Source organism: Pezoporus flaviventris, unplaced genomic scaffold, assembly GCF_033815535.1.
Source record: "Pezoporus flaviventris isolate CSIRO_AGI_PZ_B2104156 unplaced genomic scaffold, CSIRO_AGI_Pfla_v1 ptg000006l, whole genome shotgun sequence".
Classification (NCBI taxonomy): Eukaryota; Metazoa; Chordata; class Aves; order Psittaciformes; family Psittacidae; genus Pezoporus; species Pezoporus flaviventris.
In genome coordinates, this window is record NW_026892554.1 from 5,837,556 (window position 1) to 5,843,516 (window position 5,961).

Sequence of the window (5,961 nt, forward strand, 5' to 3'; positions counted from 1 at the left end):
TCTGCATCAGCAATTCCCATCTACATCATGAGACACTCAAAAGAAAGCCATGCAGCTACATTTTGTTACAAACATGAGCTATTTAGCCACCCCGATCAGCATCCTAAATTTTGCACATTAAATTAAGGGATCTCTGGCTTCACAAAAGTATTTTACTTTCCAGATGGTAGAAACAGTGCTGGATATTGAGGGAAAAAAAAATCCCTTTTTGTGAAATCAGTGATTTCAAGGTTACATTACATTACTTTGAATCTCACAGGTGGTGTTACTGGTCTTCCAGGTGGTTACTGGGGAAGCTCATTATGCAAAAGCTAGTTTGCTGGTGGAATATAGGTTGATCTGTTCAAAGCCACACAGGGTTGCAATAGGACAAACTTCTGTTAAAAGTAAGTGAAAGTTGGATGCTTACTTCTTCTTCACGCTTCTGAAAACCTCCTGCTGTTTTTACTTCTTGAACATGAGAAGGAGGTTGGCCAGAGCAGCTATTACAGTCTACTTCTAACAAATGCTTCATATTGCTGGTGACTGGGAGCCCCCAAGAGTTCTTGTCCCACATTTTGCCTGGCAATTAAATAGGCTGAGATATAATTTGCGCCCCATATTCTCTGTGTTGAAGGCAGTAGGTTTCTTCATTTTTAGCCTAACTCTTCTGTCACCTTCACCAGTTCTACATTATTTATGTTAACTCCATGGCCTAGGGGTGGGAGGGAGAGGGGAATTATTCCTAATTTACTGAAAGTGAGAGAAGAATCAGTCACTTCTTTCTTTAAAATTTTGTGGAGGATTGTTAATCAAAGTTAAAACAAATCTGTGTTCCAACGCAGAGGTGGGCGAGGAAATGTGTGCCTAACACATATGCACTTTGGGGCTCCTGCAGAAGGAAACAGAGTTCTGGAAACTGTTGTGAGAAAAACACTAAAGACACCAGACTTGATGCTATGCCACAGACTGGAAATGAGGCTTCAGACAATATCCAGCTATGTTTGAACCTACTTGAAGAGTTCCATTTTATTCTCCGTCCTGGGATGCACAACATAAATTATCCCCTTTTCTTATTTGCCTTGAAAAGAGCCTGGCTTGAAGCAGGACAATGACTTAAAGTAGGAGCCGGGCAGAGAATACATCAGGTATTCGACCTGCAGGCCTATGAAATGCAGTGTCATCATAACCCAAAGGGCGTATCATTAGTCACTGAAGGAAGGAAGTGCAAGCATGCCTGGAGAAATCAATAGAAGGTCCTTGTCTAGTAACACGAAGAGAACAGCACCAATGTTTATGTCTTTGCCCTTCACATACTTTGCTCTTCCTTCCTCTCCAGTCACCTTTTCACTTTATCCAGAATTTCATTTTCCTGATTGCTGAGTATAAACAGAGGAGCGTAGTAACCAAGGATCAGGCTGCAATCCAGTCTTTTCTCAGGAAAAAAAAAAGATCCATCAAGCCCAGTGTTTCTGTATGGCGGTTATCTGATTTGGCTCCTGCTAACTAAAAACATATGCAACTGGTTATCTCCATCAACACAGTTTAATTCAGCTCTGGTCCGTATTAGTGTGTTTTTCTGCAACTGATGTCTCTTAGTGCCATGGGTGAACTGTTACTGTTAAAATCATGTTTAAATATGAAGATCAAACAAATGGTCCAAAGGTTCCTAGCATCTACAGATTCATTAAGCAATACGAAAATACTTTGCCATGTTTTGAGTAAACCTAGTAATTCTTCCCCAAAATATCATGCGCTTGACAAATGAGGAACCAGATTAATACAAAATTGCAGAGTTGTGCTAGACTAGGGGGTAATAATTCAAAATTGTCAAGACTCCTTTTAATTCCATATCTCTGCACTTGACCTGTTCTTTTACTTTTGTGCCTCGATTTACCCACCCATAAAATGAACAAAACAGTAGTAATGTGCATCCTACACAAGCTACAAAGCACCACTCATTACTGTCAGGGAAATGCTCTGAAATTATGCAGCTGTATTCATAGCAAAAAACCAACGAATTAACAAAATATGTTCAGGCAATGCACATTTGTCGGCTTCCATGAGAAAACTGTGAAGTGTTATGAATAATGTGGTTCACTGGTGGCTGTTTGTTCTAACAATCCTGATTTGTACGTTAGATGAAGGCAAAAAAAAAATCTTTTCAGGCTCAGTTTGACCCTTCCTCTCCCTGCCCCTGATTTCTTTCCATTCTGGCCCTTGACAGGAGTACAAAATATACGTGAAGGACAAGAATAACTTTTTAGACCAAAACATTTGTATTATTAGAAGAGGTTAGGGTGTGCCTGGGAGGGCAGGAGGTAAATCTGCTGAACAGTCTAAAAGCTTTATTTATGGAAATGTCCTTAAGAACAGGGGAAAGAAGGAATATTACTAATAATATCACAATAATTTCCAAGATCCCAAGTCAGCCAAGCTGTACATGAGCATACACGTGCATACACATTCCAGAAAGACATTTGCAAAGCTCAGAACTTGGATCAGTTTTCCAGCTAAAGCAAATCAACCTAACTCTATGAAACTCAATGGAATAACGTCTCTACCCCAGCTGAGAACTGTGACAGTGTCTCACTATTTCAATCAGGAAAATCAGAAGTATGGTCACAGTACTGGCTGCAGTTGCCTGCAATGGGAAGTAGCAAGGTATCTTTCTTAACAAGTTTCAGAGCTTTTGCCACAACTGTCTCTAGTCATTTACAAAACAACCCACTTGCCAGTGGAAAACTGAAGTTAACCTTTTCAAGGTCAGTTGAGCTCCCTCGTGCTTCCTGAAGGAAATCAAGAATCCTCTCAGCTGTTCTCAAGAGATTAAGGGAAAACCCCAAAACAAGCCCCCAGCCCCCCAACAATGGGTACATTTTGAGCCTGCTTGTATGATTTAGGAACCAACGCCTCTTTTTCCCTCTCTCTCCCCCTCCTCCCCATATTAGTTAAGCACTTTGACTAGAGTCTGTGAGCTGATTTTTGTGACTTTTCATGGTTTGTGAGACTTGTCCCTTTGTAAGGGAGAATCCAGGCTGCTGAGTCCTATTCCCTGAAGATTTCTGATAATACTACTGCTGTCCTATCAAAGCACAAATGGCATGAAACTGTAGAATTCACTGTTATTCCCTGTTTGGAGCATAAGAGTGCACTACATGGGCAAAGGCTAGGTTGTGAAAACAACAAAAGAAAGCAAAACAAAACCTGCCACTGAAACACCTTCAGAAAAGCCAGCCTTCAACTGCTCAACAGTTATGCTTTAAATAGCCTGCCCATACATCTATCTGCTTAGTAGGAGTTGGTCTAGCTCCTAAAAGGAGTCAAAAGGTGCAATCCTAAATATCGGGATGCAGACCTGATCCTTCATCTGTCCTCCAAAAGGAGACTGAATTAAGGATCAAGCAAGCTGAATATCTTCCATATCTAAGGGAATTCAACTGCATCTCTCTGCTGACAGCTGAAAAAGCTAAATTATTAAATAAACAAGGCATCATTTGGGATTTTTTTTTTCACATAGTATTTTATAGCCACATAAAAATATTATAGTGAAATATAACTTTTCTCTCACACCAGAGTGTTTGGGCTGTCTCCTCTAAATATACACTTCAAACACACTGAGAGCTTTGCGCACTTGAAATATCATTTTATTTTGAATAATAACATTTTTCATCACAGACATGCCACCGTGGCTTATTTTTAACACAGTGATGTCACCACATCAGTGAAATCACTTTGCAGGACGTCCTGCTGAGCAGTAGAGGTGAACTGGCTTCAGAATAAATAGAAATTCAAACCATCCTAACAGTATTATATGAATGCAAAATAGAGATGCTGTTTGACACCTGCAGGACAGAGACAATGCACTTTTGTGAAAGAAAATATGTGTGTACCTCAGTTAAGAGAAGAAATTCCTTGTTCTAGTGAATCTTATATTTCTTGTGGATATTTGGACTATGTATATGTGACTATTCTGAAGACAGCCAATGCTTTAATGATAACAATGTCATAACTCTTCTCATATTTGACTATAACATAAAAGACTCCCACACTGATTGGAAATATGGAGCAAAGATTCCACTGGCATAACACATATTGCCCATATACAACATATGTCAGGTATTTTCATGTCAGTTTTACTAATAATTACATTTTGCTATGATATTTCAGCCATAATCTAAACACACTGAAGAACACAGTCTTTGCCCCAAAGTAATTACAGCTGGAAAGACAAATAGTGAACGAATTAACTGGCAAATCTGATTGACCCCTAGATTTTTCAGTTTTTCAACAAGTCCAAAAAATACAAATGTTTTAGGGAGATCAAAATGTCTTTTAAGGATATATTTTCACCATATCAAAAAGGAAAACAAATCCATTTCAAATCAAATTGAGAGGTTTCTCTAGCTATACACCACAGCATGCTCCAGTTGTGGTTTTAGCATATTTTAGTGGTTTGAATTGAAAATATAAAAAAGAAAAAAAGGGGGAGGATGCCATCTTTGAAAGATGAATATTGGAATAATCTATTTCTACTTTAAAAATACATATCTTAGTTAGGGTTTGGGCCTGAATAACTGAGCCTAACTGGGACAAATTCTTTGGATGTCCTTTTTTAGTTCCTTTTCAAAAGTTTCTACCAACGATTCTCCAAACTCTGCTACAGGTGGAAAAAAGGGGGAGAACCCCAGAGCCAATTGATGAGGCTGCTCCAAGATTCATAGTTCAATGTTATTTGTTTGGTTGGGGGCTCTTTCTTTTTCTTCTAATAAACTGTCCCCAAAAGCCTATCTACCTAAAGAGTATTATCTACTTAATTTCCTGCAGGCTTCAATGCAGAAGCAGGTCAGCTGGTTTAATTATCAGCTATGGAGACATGAAGGAACTTAAAATTCAATTGAAATATACGGCATTTCCCCTGGATTCCTTTGCATTAACAAAAATACCTGTTCAAAGAACAGATTGACTCAGCTGTGACTTGAAGAAAGATAAGATTCTGTGGCAGGAAAGTAATAATGCCATGATTGTCCACTGGACAGAGTATATTTGCACGGTGATTAGTGATGGCTAATACAGTGAAATGCTATACACAGAGAAACAGGCAGGAATTTACCTTCTGACTATCAATTCTCTTTGGTTTTAAAATGTAGTCCTACTGCCTCTATCTATATCATCCTGTCGATTAAGCACCAGACAGACCCAAAAATGTCTTATGAATTTTAGAGTCTTAAATCCATATGATACTATTCAGATGATGGCCTCTCCATTGCTGTGACAGAAAGGCACGCAACGCTGAACTCCAGTGATTGGATCCCTCGCTGGGAGTTTTTTGGCACAGGAGGGAAAAGCTTTCCCTTCTAGAATAGGCTTTTTCTGTGTCCTAGATAAAGTGTGAGGAAGGCTAAATAAGCAATAGTAGGTTGCCATGCCTTCCAAGTTCATTTCTTTTTTTTTTCTCCTTTTTTTTTTTATAATTCTGGGAGTTAGTATTGGCAAGTCTTTATTCAGAGATAGGCATGTAGAGGGAGCATTCATAAGGAAGGAAATCCAATTAATTCTGTTAGAAATCCAATAGTCTCCCAGTGAACACAGACTTCCACCACAAATCTGCAAGTTTATAGAGCTGTTACGGCACTTGGAGCATCCACGCAGCTGAAGGATGGAGCTTAGGCTCAGTATGGATAGAGTGATATCTGTAATATCCCATTGGAATCCATTGAGAACACTTAGGAAAGCACAATATCCTTTAAATGTAACCTTGGTAATGAAAGGAAAGGGCTCCTGTTCCTAAATAAAAAACAACAAGCCCCGACAGGTTGGAATTGATACCAGCATTTGCTGCTGCCTGAAACTCCTGCCGTGCACTGAATGCTGCAAAAGTGTCTATTATTTTTAACTGTTTGGTTATTGTCCATCTTTAAGGATGGGAGAACCTTAGGAGCGACTATTAATAATAATAGTAAAAGAAAAAGTTTAGTGTTA

The 5,961-nt window shown here is 39.0% G+C and overlaps 1 long non-coding RNA gene across 1 annotated transcript; it reads left to right on the plus strand.

The window, feature by feature from the left end:
* Positions 1-317: 317 nt before the first annotated feature.
* On the plus strand, positions 318-2,085 carry LOC133265668 (uncharacterized). The gene is made up of 2 exons (XR_009742057.1): positions 318-386; positions 825-2,085. It is a non-coding gene; the product is annotated as an uncharacterized LOC133265668 (long non-coding RNA).
* The last annotated feature ends 3,876 nt before the right edge of the window (positions 2,086-5,961 follow it).